General features: G+C 45.9%; 1 long non-coding RNA gene across 2 annotated transcripts in view; it reads right to left on the bottom strand.

Moving 5' to 3' along the window:
- The window catches only part of LOC115345474, a 182,445-nt gene that overhangs the window by 111,345 nt on the left and 52,219 nt on the right, over positions 1-18,881 (bottom strand). Inside the window, exon 3 of one of the 2 annotated variants that reach the window (XR_003924849.1) lies at positions 17,450-18,563. The exons of the other annotated variant lie outside the window; for it this stretch is intronic. This is a non-coding gene — a long non-coding RNA (uncharacterized LOC115345474). Of the gene's footprint in view, positions 1-17,449; positions 18,564-18,881 lie in introns of those variants that run through there. 2 annotated transcript variants of the gene reach the window in all.

Raw genomic sequence — 18,881 nt, 5'->3', positions numbered from 1 at the left:
TCCAGGGAATGGGAACACCCAAGGGTGCTCGTTCCCTTGTGCAACGTGATCCAGACTCCCCGCTCTCCGTGAAATCCAGCACCACCTCTGGAGCTAAATTTAAAAAGTCATTGAGTCCCTGAGTATAGGGCTGGGCTTTTGCCTGCCGCCCACTCAGCAGAAGTCCCAAGGTCTGGCATATCTAAGCATTTAAAGAACTTCAGGTCTACCTGAACTTCACGTGACCTACCTGCATCCCTCAGGCCTGCAAAATCAGGCCGGGAAAGTCACCAAAAGCCTGCCGTAAAAAGTTCACCCCCTCTTGGCAGCTCTTTTTTGCTGTGTCCCCTCTAGGCGCAGGCAAAACGAGGCATCACCTGGAGCTACGGGCTGCCGAGGGGGCCAGCACAGCCCTGGCTCCCCCCGCCAGCCCATTTGCTCTACTGGGAGCCAGGGGACCCACTGGGGCCACCGCACCCCTCGCCTAGGAGCATCCTTCTGCCCTCCAGCCCCACGGCAAGGCAAGCCAGGACTGTCGTCCCAGCTCCGCAGGGGACGGGACCAGCAAGGTCCTCATCTGAAGGCTTCGCCGATGCTCTTGTCCTCTCCAGGGACTTTGGGCTGCAAGAGGCACCGGTGGCACCAGACCTCGGTGGCTCCAGACCCCGACGTGGGTCGGGAAGGGCTCCTGCGATGGGGAGGTGAGAGGCGTTTGTGGGATCGCTGCTCACAGTATCCCCACACAGCCCAGCAAGCTGTTTGTGGCACAGATAGGAATCGCAGATTGATTAATTGATTAATCACACCTGCTAATTACATCGAACAAATAGGCAAAATTAATATTTGATGTAGGTCTCTAAAGAGACTGTATGGATCAATTTTCCACAGATAAGGCAGAAAAGTTCCTGCAGATGATACACAAAACCTCAGCAGAAGCTTCCTGGCTACAGATGACTCTGTCATGCTGAAACTAATGGAGTGATGACATCCCACGAAGCACCGCTTATTACTTACGTCCGATTATTCAGAGCCCTGACTAAAACATCATACATGAGTAGTGTTTGTTAAGGCATGCACACATGCACATGTTCAAAGCTGGTTTTGGTGCCACTTGGCTGCTGTTCTTATGAGAACTGAACATCAAAAACACATCAAGATAATAAAAATAACAGATCAGCTGCATTTAATACATAAATCATTATTATAAGCACTGTTCTGCAGCTCGAGCTGACTTCACGTCAAGCTTCCATTAATATTTAGTAAAAAATCGGTGTTTTTCAAAGGACTGTAAAAACCCCCTTGCAAAACTATTCCGATTGTGCACCCAGAGCACAGGGCAGCTTCACGCAGCGAGACAACCCCGGGCTGAAGCAGCACTTTCATCCTGTTTATGCCCTTAAAAGGGGAAACCGCTTTCTTTTTTTGTTGCTCAGCCCTTTGCAAAGAGAGGCAAAGTTCACCTCTCATTCACGTGCGTGCTGACCGTGGGCACGGCAGTCCGACTGGAAACAGAACTCGCCTTTCCTGCGATTGCCGGGGGTCTTTTAGATGAAGGCAAGTTTGTTCCAGTGACCTTGCCAGGGCTGCTCCGGAACCCCAGTGTCACTCACTGGGATCTCTTCACCCCAGAGCCACCTCCCACGCTGATCTTTTTGGAGGTTCTGGATTCCTTGGGGTGAAAGTTACTACTTAGATATACATTATTGTTATGTATTTGTCATTGGGTTTCTGCGGTGATCTGATTGCTTTGAAAATGGACTTTAAAATGGATTTGTTATTGTGACAGTGAATTTCTTTTGTCTTGGTTTAACGTCTACCTATTATCTAGTATACATAACAGACTTTCTGCAAATCTAATTCCAGGTTTTTGTTTCATATATCTTTACTAATCTAGAAAATCTGCTTGTATTAAGAAACAGCATCAGAAAGGAGTTAAACCAGCATATCCTCATAAAGCTGAAATAGGCATGAAATGTAATGAGAAATCCTACTGCAAACAGACAGTGTTTTCAGTCTTGAGACTTTATTTATTAAACCTACTTTAGGAAATTCAGACAATCTACGGACATTTTGGGGCCTGATGTGTTTCAGGCTTATAAAGTAATCTTTGGAGAGCAAAGAACACCTTCTGTTTTCGCAGCAAATATTTCCTGATCTGAAGAGAGGGGGGTTTTGATGCATGAAAAAACCACTGCCTTTATTTTCATAAGGGATACCAGCACTGGGAAGGAGCCTGGCACCGGACCAGCCTGCAGATGCATGGAGCAAGAGCAAAATCAGATGGTGGCGAACCAGCTTTTGGCTTAGGCAGGTACTTCCCAGAACCTTTTGGAAATTGAACCTTACCTTCTGGAAGAAGAAATGAATGTATCTAAGGCTCTTACACGGTCCTGTGACTGAAGGGCCCCGATTTTGAGACTGTGCTCGACTCCTCAGCGTGCCTCTGAGGCAGGCAAGTGCCGTTAATGCCGTGCGCTAACGTAGCACTAAGGCCAGGCTCCTAAGAGGATGGAGGTGCCCACCGTGGGAACGGGGTGGAATAAAGCTGCCCGAGTTCAAAATTGAAATCCAGAAAACTTCTGTTCAGCTGCCAGCAAGCCCTGAATCATCTAATGTCCGCAGACACATTTCCCGTTTCTTTTGAGTGTCCTGGGTGCCTCAGTCCAGCTACATTACAGATCAGCAGCTCTCCGCCAGAAGCAAAGGGTGCAACAAGGACTGGGGCTGATGACTCAGTCCCGTCTCCAAACTGGGACCAGTTTTACCTGCCTGGACCCTGTTAAGAAGACCTAACTCCACTTTTATAGAACGTAAGTTGCTTTTGGTGCAGGAGACTTGGATTTTACTGTGCGCTCTGACCTGCCTCTGGTGGGACGGGAGTCCCCAGATCTGCCCAGAGCTCTGCTCGACATCTCCTCTCCTAACCAGCATACAGGCCAGAATCTGCAACATTAAAATATCTCAAACTGCTTTTCTGGAGGGGGAGATAACAGGTGGACTCTCATCTAATGAATCGACTTACAAACCATGGTTATCACCTGAAATACTGAATTACTGCTGTGCCCGAGGGCCAAATGCCACTTGGTCCCCTCTCGGACTAGATACGGACAAACTCGCTGGCAGACGTCCTCACTGCTGGCTCTGTCTGACAGGCACAAAGCCTGCCTGCCTGCAGGCAGCTCAGCTCAAAGCAGAACAACCCTACAGAAAAGCCAGATCTTAGGAAACAAGGTCACGCGTAAATTCCCAGGCATCGCACCGAAAATCACCTTCGGATGGATGTGGCCTGACTCTCGGCTGTGCTCGGCACTCGCAGCTCGGAGTCAGGCTAAGAAAGTCTGCAACCCCGCTCCGGCTGCCCAAGCAGAGCAGAAAGGAGCGGGGCTGGCTTCTGTCGCAGCGTCGGGGAAGTTCGTGTTCAAGGGTGCAAGCGCTGCGTCCTAGGAATGCAAACTTCTTACGGATAGGAAATTCCTGGAATTCATGCTCTTACGATACGAGGAGGAATGTGCCTCTAAAAATTCTCACAGTCACTTTAGTTTCACAGCCTGGCAAGGAGTTTCTTACGCTAAGGGGAAAGGAAAGCACAGCACACCTTTAAATGAATATGGATACTATTTTTCTATTACCCTGATGATTATCACCTAAATTGCCTTGTAAATGCTTAAGACTGTTTATCCCGGCAGTGTTTTGACACTGGAGAACTTTTTTCCATCAGGGACAAGTGAGCGACGACCTGGGAGCAAGGCTGTCGGTACCAGAGCACGGTGGGTCGTGGCGGAGCCGGTGGATCACACCGAGCCCAGAGCTCATCCTAATGCTCGTGTGCAAGCTGAAGAATTTGACAGGAGGCCATGAACTTTATCAGAAGCTGGCTCATGGCTGGTGCTTGTTCCCAGCCCTATTGTATGACGTGTCCCTTCCATCATGGGACCCCATTAGCTACCTATAACATAGGGCTTGGTCCAAAGACAGATGAAACATCTTCATAGCCAAGGTAACTGGAAAGGGCACTGCAGCTGCTCAGATGTATAGAGTCGTGGGACGTGGGATAGGGGTGTTTTATTTATCATCAGGGCATCCTTTGCCGGTCAGCTCCTATAAACCTTACAGTGACACGAGATTCTTACTGGCAGACAAAATAGTTAGGTGTATACACTGTTCTCGGGGGAATAACGCGATTTCTTGTTCTTTTTACCAGCGTTGTTTAACCAGGGCTGACAAACGCGTTTCTAAGCGAATGGAGTGCATCTGGGTCTAGCAGAAGCGCTTGCCTGAGCATGCACACGCATCGTGCATCGGGTGGGTGTACGTCCCTGCCTGCAAACATGCTGCCTTCCAGGATTTCCTCCCAAATGTCTAAAAATTACCAGTCGGGGTTAGGGTTAAATGACATTTGGTCTTCTGAGATTTCTTTCTGTAACTGACACAGAGAGCAAGAAAGAGAGAGAAAACCTGAATAATTGAGAGGGGAGGAGGGAGAAAGATTTTTTTTTAAAAGAAAAGATCAGTTCTCAGTTGGCAAGAGGAAATCCCACCAAGGATATGTGGAGATAATACTGAGCTGCTATTATACGACTGCATCCCTCTGAGGAAGAAGTTATCTCTCAATGGATCTGCAAGGATGTTTTAAGTGAATCAGTAAATGAACCAGTCTGGGGACGTGAACAAAATATGTGTGTTTTCCAGGCTCTGAATATAAACAAACAAAAAATAAATATTCAGAGATTACTCCAGTTAGTCCTCTCGAAAACTCTTTGAGCAATAAAATAAATAATACGGGTGTTTGCAGTTCAGAGCAGATGATCTCCGTGGGGGAAAAGGCAGGAGGGGAAGGAGCCGTACTCCTCCTGTCCCAATCTTTGGTGATTTACTCACCCATCACCGCAGCCCGGCGCAGAGTGGTGTCCACACCACATAAAGCTCAGTGCTAACATACGACACACATAATGGACCTGCTTGGAAGTCTTCACTCGAGGATTTATGAAGAACAATCTAATTATTCAACTCAGTGCTGCTCACTACCATTATTGCTCCTATTTAAAGCCTCCATGGAACAGGCCATTTGTCTCAGGGGACAGACCTTGTCATAGCGGTTTTCACTGATAGAAATATACTCCTCGGTTTTGATAGCAACCCAGCTAATCCTGGAGGGACTTGGTAAACATATCTCACACTTGATAGGCCCAAGGAATTAGGCCTTGACAGCCCAGATTTTCCAGGAGCAGAAAAATGGAGTTGCTTTACCAATAAACTCTAATTAAAGAGGAGCAAAGACCAACCCAACCCTCCGCAGTAAAGACGCAAGCGCTTGCTGGCTTCCTCCCGTGTGTAATCCTTGCAGCATCCCGAAGGAGGGAGGGGGCTGTCAGCTTCCCCTGCCTGATCAAACGGAGGTGGCTCTGTTATTTATAACCCTATGATATGTAACAGATGAGAGGAGTCACCTTGGCTAAGCAAGTCACTCGTGTAACCTAACCTTGGGTGAGCTACCTCTTGCGCGCAGCAGCGAGACAAGCACGTGCCGTGGTGCCAGCTCGGCAGGACAGAAAGGGAGGCACGGCGAGAGTTCTCATTCGCATCCACCGCGTGGCGTGACTTCAGTGGATTCCCTCATCTTCAGTGGAAAGGGTTTTTTAAGTTGCCTGAATATTTATTCGTTCTATTTGTATGCCAAAGAATAAGCGTAAACGTCCTTTGTTCCTCCTCTCCTACCAAGACTTAGTGAAGGTTTGCATTTTCCCCTGCAAAATACTCAAATGTAGCGGGGGTAATGAACATTTACTAAAACGCATTTGTGGACAGTCACCAAATTCCTCTCATTGACTGCTGGTACATGGCCAAACGCTACCTGTAACCAAAGAGATGCTGAAGAATAAGAGTGCGCAGCTTTAAGCCGGCCAACCTTAAAGGGAACATTTTTTCAGCCCTTCACATTACAAACCAAATGTTGTCCTGAGTGCAACCCCCTGCCTTCCACGGGCTGAGCAACATCAGTACATCCACCAGGATTTAAGGTTGTGATATTCACGGGGGGCCTCAGGGAACCGGTGGTCAGGTTTTTAAAGGTATTTAGATACCGAACTCCCATTGATTTTGAGACTGGCTACATGTGTGGAAATCTTGCTATTGCTTTTGCTGTTTTATCTTTCTTTGCTCAAGGCAGTGCTAAGAATGATAGATGTGCCATAATTAAAAATATACATGGAAAGTGCAACCCACATATCTCTACTCTTCTTTATTTCCCTTCCACCGAGGAAGTCCAGATCTCCTGCACTGGGGTAGAAACTGGAGTATTTCTTTCCCTCAGAGAAACTAGCCATTTTCCTCCATCATCCATACCACTTTTTGAGGTTCTTGGTCTGAACCTAACCACGAAGCTTTGGTCTTTTGAGCATTTCTCAACAGGCCCTGAAGACCACTCTGCTGGGGCTTTCTCCACAGGCTCATTTTTGCTTTCATCTCTGCCAGTTTTTGAAGGCATAATGAGCAAAAAGTGCTCACAGCCTTGGCAGGGAGCTCAGAGGTGCTAGGACTGTCTGCACGGCAGCAGGAGGGCACGCAGCTCCTCAAAACTTTATTTTTGAGGGCATAATCACAAATGCAATGACTTTCAGGACACAACCGGCAGCTCTGGAACATAAAGGTTAAAAACGTGTGCTTTTCCTTCAGACACAATAGATGGTTGCAAAGGGTTTTGACTTGCTTTGCCCTATGCGTAACACAAAAGCCTGGCTTTGGCTACTTGTGGCTAGCATTAAAGTGCTAAATGTTGCTGTATACTCCCACACGCACATTGTAGCCTGAAACAGTGGCAGTAAGTCATGGTATAAAAGAAATAATCTGATTTCTAATTTGCTGACTGGGGCATACTTGAATATTTGTACTGCAGGTTTCCTCTCATGCTGAATATGGTAAAGGGTAAAGGAGCTTTCTTCCTCTAAAGGTTAGAAAGACCCAATTTAAACAGAAAAATGCAGCTAAGGCTTGCTTCAGCATCCCTGAGGGATGCTTTACAAGGGATGAAACGGGCCCGATTCTGCTCTGCTATCAGAGTGGCACCAGCATGGGCTTCAGTCATTTTTTATTTACATCCTTCTTACGGGAGACTTGGGCCAGTGTTTCTGTGCTTCTCTGGTTTTAATTACTTGGGGAAAATGTGTAATGAGATCCAGAATCAGCCACCTGTTGGACTGAGCCCATTTCCATGCAGAAGCTGATACCCGACAGTCCTCGGTGCCTGAGGCAGAGTCAGGTAGGAGTCACTTTGCAGTGAAGGGTGCAGAAAAACTGTGAAGGTTATAATACAATACACTTGTGACGACATTTTTGAATGATCTAAAGATTAAGCACCAAGTCCAACTTCACTTGCAGTCAACAAGGAAAACAAACTACCTCAAAAGGGGGATTGAGCCCACCCAAAGATGGAGGGATTCTGGATGATTGGCATGGAGGAGATGGCTAATTTCTGGACAGCTAAAGTTGAGGGAACGGGTCTCAAGCAGTTATGCTAGAAGCCACCCGGATCCTACACATGCATAAATTACTGAAAGCTCATGTGGTTGCTGAAACAACGTGACTTGACTGTAAACATTGCAAATAGAAATCAGTTATTTCTTTTTAAACGCGCTGCATGGAAACAAGATGAACGCAAGCCAAAAAACCATGTGGCTCTGTTATAGATCATGCTGTATCACAGCTAGCAAGAAAAGGCTCATTCCTGGCTTCAGCGTGGATGCTTGCTGCTGAAGGTAGTAAAAGTCCAGCTAAAGTTATTTTACTAGCTTGTAAGTAACAGCCCTCCCAGATCATAAATTATTTTCCTATAGGAATTTACTCTTCGGGGTAAGATGAACAACTCTGAAATAGTCTGGTGATGCTGTCTAAATGGATTTCATTGCAGGACCAGGATTCATGGGACTTACAGTGTGGCTTTGCTCTGTACTCCCACCTTCCTTACAGGTTACACTCCCCAAACTAGCAAACTGGCCAGGGCCTAATGCAGTGTGTCCCAGTGAGCAAGGTGGCATGTTGAACAACAAAGGGAATTCTAGATCACAAACGGTCAACCGAAAAACGTGGCAAAAGCTTGGGCTGCTCCCCAGGACATCCTTTTCTCAGGGCTTATCGTGCTTTTTGGCTGTGAAATAGCTTAGCTGGAACCAGCAAAGACATGAGGCAGCGGAGCCGAAACCCGGCTGCTGCTGGGAGATGGTGTAAGCAGCACATGCTGCTGCAAACAAGGTGCATCAAAAATCTAGCAGTTTATTTTTTTATGAGGAGGGCACAGCAAATCCCTAACAGTCAGGACTGCCCATTTTAACAATGTCTCGTGGTGCTTTTCCCCATGCCAGAGCAGGGGGTCATTAGCTCACCCCGGCCACCTCTGCGGCCCCGCGCCACGCTGAGCTGCGTGCACTTCTGTGCCCCGCAGAGGATACCGCAGCCCCAGTCCAGAGACAGGGGGAAAGGGAGGGAGAGAGGTGGAGATAGAGGAAGAGAGAGGGAAGGAAGGAAGGAAAGAAAGTTAAAAAATGATTTCTCAAATGATCCCTCAGCAAGTTGGACCAACTTACAGCGGTCCTACCTATGAAAATCACCCTTGGAGGGCATTATATATCAGGGCTTAAGCATAAAAAAAAAATCATTAGTTTAGCAGTAGGTTACTTCCCTCAGTTTGTTCCAAGGAACAAATACCTCCTTCTCCCCTGCCTTCCCCCCACACATGCACAGACACACTCACATGCACGCACACACGCACAGGCACTGACACCCCCCCTGCCAACCGACCGTGAGGTTGCCCTCTCGCCCGGAGCAGTGGGTGTCTGGCAGAGCTTACGACAGAGGAAGAAACAAAATCCGATGCACACGGTGTGTTTCAGTGGAAGAAACTCTGCAGTATAAGGTATTTCAGTAGCGAGACACAAATTTGTAAAGCCTTCTCTTACAACAAAAACCAAAAGGAGACTCTTGCAGAGCAAACTGCCTTTCCTCCAAAATTAGCTCCATCGCGTCCTACAGCCTGCCTAAATCTTTTGGCACATTTCTGAATATTGCTATTCTAATGAGGTAAGGAGCAACCGACATCCAAATAAATTCCAGCAAGAAGTTCCAGTTTACTTTAAAGTCATTGACTCTCTTATGAGGAGGTCAAGGCAAAGTTATTTGGTTGTGGTATTTCTTTTGCTTCCTGTTTTAAGTTACCGAGTTCATGTACCATCAAAAAGCTGCTGACTTCTACCCCTCAGGTGCCTGTGCTAAAGTGGAAAATGAGCTGCTCTTTCTTTTCCCCCTCCTCCTTTCTGCCTCCCTTCCTCCCTCTGTGCGTTACTTTGGGGTTGTCTGAGTGACAGGTACACAGCAAACAGCCACCAGAGTGTCCTTAAGGGAAAGAACACATATAGATTTTACAGATTTTAAAATACAGCCGGGTAAGAAATTGGCCTTCTAAGGCTCCCCTAAATACAATGAGCGTATAAGCACCCCACGTAGCACAGAGCCAGCTATGGTACAGACCTGGAGACCAGAAAGCGATGCCTGAGCCTGCAGACCTCAGAGCCAAGCTGGGATTTCTCACCGTCCACGTTGCGATGGCGTTAAGATGTGACAAATTAGTTTGACTTATTGAGACTATGGCCACGGCTGCAACTCAGATGAAATTTGGGTTCACACTTTTACAAGTTTGAAAATGTGGATTTTTTTTTTCCTTGAGTCGTAAGTCTTTAAAGGGCTGTGTAAGACCCCAAGGCCTCATGGAAAAGTCAGTGTAGAATAACTCCCCTGAATAAGTTAAGGCCTTTCCTGACCTCACTACTAAAATATTTGAGGCACTAAATGAAACAAGGCAGTAAGAGGAAAAAAAGGTTCTGTGGACATGCTACAGCATCTCTTTATCTTCACAGCCTGAAGAGGGTGGAGCACAATTAGCTCATCTGTGAGAAATTTGGGCAGGCAAGGAGCTTCAAAAAGTGATAAATTCAGCTCCAGACCAGGATCCTGTCGTCCCCTGCAAGGCAGCTTAGAAAGCAGCAGTTAAACTGGGGAACTCATTGCTGGAAGAAGCTGTGGTGGCCACAGGAGTGAGTGGGATCCAGAGGGGACTAGAGGAGCCCCGGAGGACAGACACCTTGGTGGCCATTAGATTCAAAACCCCAGGTGCAGCCACTAATCTGCTGATTTCCAGAACAAGGAGCATGTAGCAGAGGGAAGTATCACACCAGCAATGCCCCGTTCTTCAAACGTTCTCCTACAGTGAGCATCGGAGAGAAAATAAAGAGAGCTATACAGATTTTGCACAAACCCAGATCTTAGCTCCGTGCAACTCGGTCTCTCTGAGGAGTGACGCTGCTGCACGGTTCCCTCGCCCGCCTCCAGGATGGGGCAAAGCTTTCAGGCTTGGTGTAGGTACGTGGCAAGCCCCAGGACGCATCCTCACCCAAAACAGGTTTTCTGAGAAATGGAAGCAGAAGAAGATATTCCCAGGCAGCTGGATGTGAGAGTATTTCAATATCCGCTCATCCAAGCTTTAATCTCTAAATTGCAAAAACATTAACATTATTGATTGATCAGACATCAATCCAACAGGAAATTTAATTAAATTAAAATGTGTCACTGAGCAGTCCTCACTGCGTCACGTATAAATCTTTGGTAATAAGTTGACAAAGACAGCAGCGATTGATACCGTGTTCCCAGTTTAATTTATCCCCCACCATTTTATTTTCCTGCGCTGACAATGAGTGCGCTCGCAGACTCACGGGGGGACAGACTCATTCGCAGGGCAGCCATCCGACGCGCACCACCACCAAAGCCCCCCACGTCCGCGAGACAGGGATTATTTACAGCAGAATGGGCTCAAACCAGACAGCTTCTGGGGCAACACCTTCATTCAAGGCACTGTTACGGGGCTGACTCCCCGCTCAGCGACGGCTGAGCGCGGCTTTCCTATTTCAGACCATCTCCTCCTAATAGCAGATTTGTCCCCAAAGGCAGCAGGGTCCCGGAGAAAGGCTGAGAGGTCCCTCGCATGAAATCAGTTTATTCCCAGGGCGAGCACGCACGGCCCCAACCCCAGCCCGTGTGCAGGCACCGTGCACGGAGGGAGCAGCAGCTGATGGTGAAACTACTAGAGCAAGCGGTGCTGGAGCCCCCGCCAAAGCACAGACACATGCGGATAATAGCAAGATGCTAAGACGGATGATTAAGAAACAACTCCGTAGAGCAACTTCTTTGAAGCATTATAAATCATTACAGCTGGCTGAATAATACAAAAAGAGATTAAGAAATATTTTCTCCAATTCATTTCTGAACAGCAGTGGGTTTGGTTTGCTGTCACTTGTGGCAGCATGATATTTACTGTAATTTATTATTATTGTTGCTGCTTGCTGCTATTCAGGCGGCCACTGGCTATTTATGAAAAAGTTTGAGAAGTTCATGTGGGTTTTTTTCTAAGCTATTTTTCATACCTGCTGGGGTCTTGTTTGCTCCCCAACATTTGGTATTCTCGTTCCCAAGTGCCGGCGTCTTGAGGGGAAGCCAAGGGGCCGCACGCAACCGAGCTCACACACCGCGGGGACGGGAAGAGCCGAAGGGAAGGAGTCAGCAACCAGCACTGGGCTGAGATGGCTTCGCTTTCAATAGAGTGTGGGGAGGGAAGGAAGGGAAATCCAAATCAGTATTTATAGACATCAAAATCCAGCACTAAGCATTTTGCAGAGAGAAGGAAAACAAAGATTAAGTTACCCAGATGAATGTTATTCACAGTCAAAAACTTCCACGCTCACCAAGGAGCATGCGAACTCCTGCGGTCTCTCTGCCTGCCGAGCACTAAGCTACACGTGAATGGCGCTACCTTCAGAAACTGCTTGCATTATTTTGGGGGTTACTTTCGTTAATCTTACCGAATCCAAACTCCAATTCCATTTCTTGAGAGCCGTCCTCAAAACAAATACCGAGGTAATACTGATCAGCTTGTGACTAGATGTGAAAATAGAGCTGTCTCAGCACAGAGTCCTACAGACAGAGCACAGATTTTCTCTGTCTCCACCTCCCACTTGCAGCACAAGTACAGTTTTCATGCCTTTGTCAGAAGTGCCAACCTGGGGAAGTTGCAATGCACAAGTAAGGAGAGGAGCGATGAATTAACTTGACAACGTGCATTGCTGACAATAAATCTCTTAAGAATTTGATCCATAAAGGTTTACTTCTCCGTGCTCCATGTTAGGGGTGACTGTTCTCGGGGTATCCAGCAGCACGTGGTGTGTGTTTCAGCTCGGATGTGTATCATCTGCTTTGCAAAGGAAAATCCCCACTGCACAGAATGGACAAAGTGAACTCAGCTGCACAGGGAAACAGATCTGGAACTGCATTCAGAGGGTGTGATTTATATATAAATTATAAAATGTGTCAATTCCGGACACCCATTTAGAGGGATTTTGTCAGACCCAGCTCTGGAACGTGTATTGCCTGCAGAAACCATCCGGAAAACCTAAGAGGCTGCTTTAAACCCCAACGTGTGAAAGGCCCCAAACCAGGATTTAATGGATTAGTAAGGCTGAAAAGGACCATCATAATCATCTGGTTTTGTTTCCTATGTAACACAGCTGAAGAACTTCACCCACTCGTTTCAGCATCAAAGCCATAACTTCTGCTGAAGCTATTGCATATCTTTAGAAAGACACTCATACTTGATTTAGAGACTGAAAGTAATGCTAAATCCGCCACATTCCTAAGCCAACTGTTCCAGCCGTTAACTACTCTTGCTATTAAAAAGGCACACTTCCAGGGCAATTTTCTCTAGCTTCAGCTTCCTACAGTCTGATCCTGCTACGTCCTTCCTCACTGTATTAAGGAGCAGATTACAGTCAGGTTTAAGTTGTGGGGACTATCCTATGAATCACTGCACACTTTCTCTTCTTGGATAGTCTTGGAAATATGTCACCTGAGAAGATTTTTGAATGGACAAATTCATTGAAAATATCATTTGCAAGAGAATAACCAGAATAGCCCCCCGTCTCTTCTGATGAAGAACTTCTGTGCATTTTTGTGTGTGTATCTGTGTATTATTTTGCTTTTAATCTGGTGACTCTGAGCTGGTACGGACAGAGAGATATAGGTAGGTGTGTGTCACACTCAGAGCTCTCCCTTAGCATATTAGTCAAGGCGTAATTCTGTGCATCAAAGCAGTAGTCTGTGTCACATCCAGCGCAGACACTGAACAATGTCCCTTTAGAAAGGGCAGAGGGTGAGAGTAGCTTTATGACACTATTGATTTATTCTGTGCCTGCAGTTAAAAACTATACCCAGACAGACAATAAAAATAACTGCTCTAACCATATAACAGCTTCCTGCTACTAAAATGGATTTTACACTTAAAGTCATGGAGGGCTTTTCTTTCTTTCTTTTTTAAGTCTCAATTATGATTTTTTTCTGAATAAATGGAAATGAGAAATTGTCAGGGCTGGTTTAGTCCTGATGTTGTCCTTTTTTCTGCTCTCCTCAGTGTTTAAAACGGCCAGGATTATTTTCCTGTTGCAAAATTGTAAGTGCACTAGTAGGCACAATAACGTGGTCTTAATCAGACTACATAGTTTGGCGCGCAATTCCTACATGAAGAATTACGCAGTGGGAGTGGTAATCTGGAATGGATTTAGCATACAAAATAAAATTGATTATGGTCTTTGTGGTCAACTGGATGAGCCGGGATTGAGGTCTCGGCCTTAGATTTGAATGTTAAAATAATACCTAGAGCAACAGGATCATCTCCTAGAAAACCTATTTTCACTCAGAGGACCCCATAGATTTGCATGTTGAGATTTACGCAAGCTGCAAGTGCTTTGCTACATTGAAACTGCTGTCTCAAGCAAGTTGCTAGCAAGCTTCTATGGTAATTAGCAAGTTTCCATGATAATAGGGAAGGAATCTTAAAAATTGAAGCCCTGTCTGACTGTGTGGACATGAATGGATCAATGAAATGTTTTAAGACCGTATAACTCCTCATGAGGTCTCTACCAAAATCCCTGAAACTGCTGAAGAAAATTGAGAAGGTAGTGCAACAGGCTCGTGACTGGAGAGGTCCTGTCTCTTTGTACCTATCCTGACCTTGTGTTAGAGCATTTTTGGACAGAAATGCAGTGATTCAGATCAGGGAAATTATCGATCTGAAACTTGGGCTTTTTTCAGATATTTTTTCAGCAGGATCAGTTCTTTGCTCCAGTTCATTAGTTCACGTAGTAGCACCTGTAGGCACAAAACATGGACAATGAGGTGATATAAATGAAAGCTGAGACAGAAGGTAAAATCCCAATCTATATATAAGGTAGTGTGAGAGAGGATGAGGCAGTCAGGTAGGGCGAGGAGAGATGTACATCACTGCCTGTTTCTCTACAGAATGGAGATAGTATGAGGAAGAGTATGCTGGGCTGGAAAAAAAAGTGCTCAGAAAAAGGAAAAGGAGGAGGAATCTGCTATTCAAGTGCCATTCCCCTTCCACAGGTTTTATGATTTGGGAGATACTGCCTGAATGACATATCATGTGAGATATTGTAATGTGGCCTCCTGTCCCTGGAGATGCTCTCAGAAATGAGATGATTCCATCAGCAGGGTTTTTATAAAAGTGAGCAAACTTTGTAATAAATGAACCCAAAGAATGAGAAAGTCAAGATTAGACTTCACATCTGACTGGGGGATTTTTCCCACTTACTTGTGCTCTGTGATAAAGCTTAGATACATTAATTAACCAGCTTTAAAATTGACTTACTGAATATGTTTGCAAGATATGTTTTTATCTTAATCTGTAAAACATACAAATAGGAATGTTTACACAGAAAATGACCCTGTGGAAATCGCGTGCTCTCCAGTTCAGGGAGAGAAGACAGAAGACTTTTTTCAGCTTTGCTTTCACATGTCCTTTTTGTGATTCCGGCATTGGAAACCGTAACTTCGGTTCTTGCAGCAGGTGGCATTGTCTGCTGAAGTGCTCAGGTGGACGTGACACTGGAGACAGGGATCTTTTTCAGTTTCTCTGATTTTCGTGTAATGGTCAGCAGAGAATATCTAAGATGGAAGTTAAAATTTTCCTTTAAATTACAGTGTTGATTGTTAATCATCGTATCTTCAACTCATCTGGACAAACCAGGATCTGGCCCTTACATGCTTACATACACCTCCTCCTCCCTCACACAGGATTTGCAACACAATTTTGAGAGTACAATTTCCCGATGAATCACTCCTCTCTGTTCCTTATACCTCACTTTCATTTTTATTACTTTTTGGGAGCATGATTATTTCACATCCTTTCAATCATCAGCCTCTTCTGAGGGCCTCAAATGTTTGACCAATTTGAAACCTCCAGAATTATCCAGTTCGTCTAGCAGCCCAGTGAGCCGTTCCCCGACACGGTGCCGTGGGACCCCCGTGCAAAGACATCATGGATGGCTCCCTACAGCCAGCTGCACGGATGGCTGCTCTCCGTCTCCCTCCATGCCCGCACGGCTCGTGAGCAGTTCAGACAGAACCCATTTTTAAATGGGGGTTCACGACCCATCGCAACAAGTTGCACCGGAGCTTCGTCAGCCTGGGGTGAAATATTGACCTCTCTGGATGGGAAGCTTAACTGGGAGAAGAATTTCTCTCTGAAAGTTCTAACAGCTCTGCAATGTTGGAAAAAATCCTTATGGGGGAGTGATCCCTTCTGGTGCTTTTCCAAGCCTGCTCTTCAGAGTAGCAGATATATTTATATTGGAGGTGGGTTGCTAAGCACAGTAACTACTATACAGGAGCTAGGCACAACAAACGAGCTCCCCAGGTTTGACTCCGTGCTTGAGTACAGCTACATGTGTGTAGATGGCTGCACAGCTCAATAATTGTGATAGAACAAAAATCCCGAGTAGGAACTTATTTAAGGTAGCTATGGCACCTGAGGGTTTGCGCCGTGAAGATGCTCAACAGGAGCTGGTCTTTCCCAGAAGTAACGAAGAGGCTGGCAAGTTTTATGAGGAAAGGAAACCATTCTTGAAGTCTATTGGCACAGGTCAGAACACAGGGTACATCTTTGGTGATGAAGTAGATAATGGGTCATGAAACAGCCTGACTCAAAGGGGAAAAGGCCATGTCTCACCTGGTCTGGTCCCATGTTATAGATTTACCGCACTTAAGCAACTTGTGCCAACGTGAAATCCTTGAATTTGCATGGTTCTGGGATTTTGTGCTATATCTGGGAGGTCGTTTTAACATAGCTTCCTGGAGGGTGGAGCAAATGTCGGCTGCCTCATCCATTCCCCCTCCAACACTGGTGAAAGAGCAGCAGAGCATCTGATGTTCTGCATCTTTCTGCACTTCCAGCTGAAAGTTTCATTTGGGAAAGAAACAGGCTAAACAGAACAAATAGGAGGGAAACCTGAAAGATCTGAGTGGATGTTGCTGTTTGCAACTTAGCAAGCTGGTCTCTGTTCACTAGCTGGATGCCAATTGCCAAGCGATGCTATCAGTTGATTAAAACACAGCCTGCCAGCTTCCTGCTTGATAAAACTAAGTACAATCTGATTGGGAATTCTCAAATCCATTACCGAATGACTAGTCCATCACTTAAATCAGCGTACACCATTTCGCCATGAATCATCAACATACTTTGCTAATATATTTGCGGCAGCTAAATCCTGACAAAAACCCTGACAGTTCGTCAAAACGGTCCCTGAGTGCCGGATTCTGGGGAGTGGGAAATGGCAGGAGCTTCGGACCGTGAGGCTTTCCTGTTGTTCCCTGCTCAGCTGGGCGAAGGTCATTTCCTCTCCTCTCTCACGCAGAAGAAGCTGAACCCCCAGCCCTTGAAGATATGTCGGTGAGCTCCTAGAAACAACAGCCAGCCCCTGCAAGGAGCCCTCTCCTGCACAGCCACGCCGACGAGGCAAGATCACTCCCCAAAGAGAGGTGCTGCTCATTACACTTGCCTCTTCGGAGGTAAATAAGGTGATCCTGGGCTGCAGAGGAAAAAAGTGCCGTGAACTATTACAAATCAGTCTTGCACTTTATTTCTTCTGCCTGCTGTAACACAAAAAAAAAACCCCAACAGGGCTGCAGAGCCAGGCTAGCATTCCTGCAGCGGAAGGAAGCGGTATGCTGCCAACACATTAAGGGTAATCCACTAGTGGGTTGGGGTGTTTAAAAAAAGCCCTCTTTTGTTGGCTCTTTGGAGAGTTTTTAATCTGCTGAGTTGGAGGTGGGTGCCCAACTCCAGATATACATCAGTGTTTGCACATCAGCTGCAATGTATTCTTGATCATCCCGACGTGATAGATGGAAGTGTTACTCGATGAATTGCTGTGGGACACTTGCTAGCTAAATAACAACACTGATATACCAGAAGACCAAGTTAACCCCGGCAGAAACATAAAATCTTCATGCCTTAACAGAAATAAGATCTTATGGAGGTGAAGAAACTGATGCAAAATCTTCTAAAGAAAGTGAGCAAATGCAATAAAATTTGAAGGCCATTTATTACTTATCACCTAAGCAGCAGATTGTAATGAAATGGTGAGGTCAGAAAGATAATAAGTCCTAACCATGGGAATTCTTAGATAATGCATTTATAGCCAGTGCTATCCTCCAACTCCACCGTTCCCCATTTGTACCCTTTCACCTTCTCTCTCCTCCATGCCCCTCCTTTGGTTCTCCCTCCCCTTCTTTTTTTGTTGCAATGAAACGATGCAAGACCTACTTGAGAAACGTACAGATTATACAACACTTCTATGTAAAATGTCAACACAAATTCTTATCTGGTGTAAAGTCAGTGAAACTCCATCTCTGGTCTCAATACATTTTATTTACAAGAAAATGCATAAGCAGGAGACAAATATCTATTGTTTGCACAGGTTCAAAACCATAAACTATAACATAAGGGGTAGTTTGTACTCCCCCTTAAACTGCCAAGAGTCTGGGAAGTCTCTCCAGAAGTGAGACTGACTTGGAACAGGTGTAATAAAGCAGAGATTCACAGGCACAGTTTCTTCATTTAAACTAACACAAAGTAAGAGGACAAAGAGGCTCCCAAAATTCTGCCCTTGTGGTTCAAATTTGAATATATGTTTTTAAAGCTGGCCAAGCAACTGAAATTAAGCCTCATGTAATTAAGTTTCAGTAATTTGAGCAGAAAGTAGTCCTGGGAAAGTTAGCACGCTGAAAAAGTTATGGCAAAGCAGATATATTGAATTTTTTGTGCCATTCCTATCGCATCAGAAGTCCACAAAGAGGAAACTTAGGGTAAATCAAGAGTTTCCAGTCTCTGGTGTGAAAAACCCAGAGGTCCATGGACTAAACCAAACAAGCAGCTGGCTGGGTGGTGTGTTCCCACCTGAAGATCTCTTCAAGCTTTCTGTACAGGACCATGACACTGCCCCAAAGTCTCCATCCTCAAGAACGCCGCCTTCATCTTCTCGAATGCATGTGGCATTGCTCTCCGTTCCTTACACCCACCAGCAGTCCTGGCTTACCTCCTGCTGCCGAAGAAACTTTTGGCCTCTTCATGGTGCAGATTTATAAGCAGTGTGATCTCCTCTGCATCCAGGCGTCACCACTCCAGGTCTTCTGGGAGACTAAGGTTGGAAATTGGAAAAGGGATCACAAAAAGTGATAAAAGTAGAAGAAAAAAGGACAGCAGCAAGGAGGCACAGCTACAGAAGACGGGGCAGTTAATAAACGGAAAGGGTAACGAACCAGGAGAAGTCTTGGTGGAAGAAAGAGGAGCAACAGTCACAAGAGCTACCAGTCACCGGCAAAAAGGGTGTCACGTAAAGCTTTTGACCCTCTCTATAGCACAAGCTCCACTCCAGGCTGGCATGGGAGCTCTGGGCAGTTTGACAGCCTTACTCTTGCAAAGGAGGGTTATATACACCCTGAAGGACCTTGTGGTG

Source organism: Aquila chrysaetos, chromosome 9 (assembly GCF_900496995.4).
Source record: "Aquila chrysaetos chrysaetos chromosome 9, bAquChr1.4, whole genome shotgun sequence".
NCBI classification, from domain to species: domain Eukaryota; kingdom Metazoa; phylum Chordata; class Aves; order Accipitriformes; family Accipitridae; genus Aquila; species Aquila chrysaetos.
The sequence above is the reverse complement of the archived record's forward strand: the minus strand, read 5'-3'. Positions and strand labels throughout refer to the sequence as shown.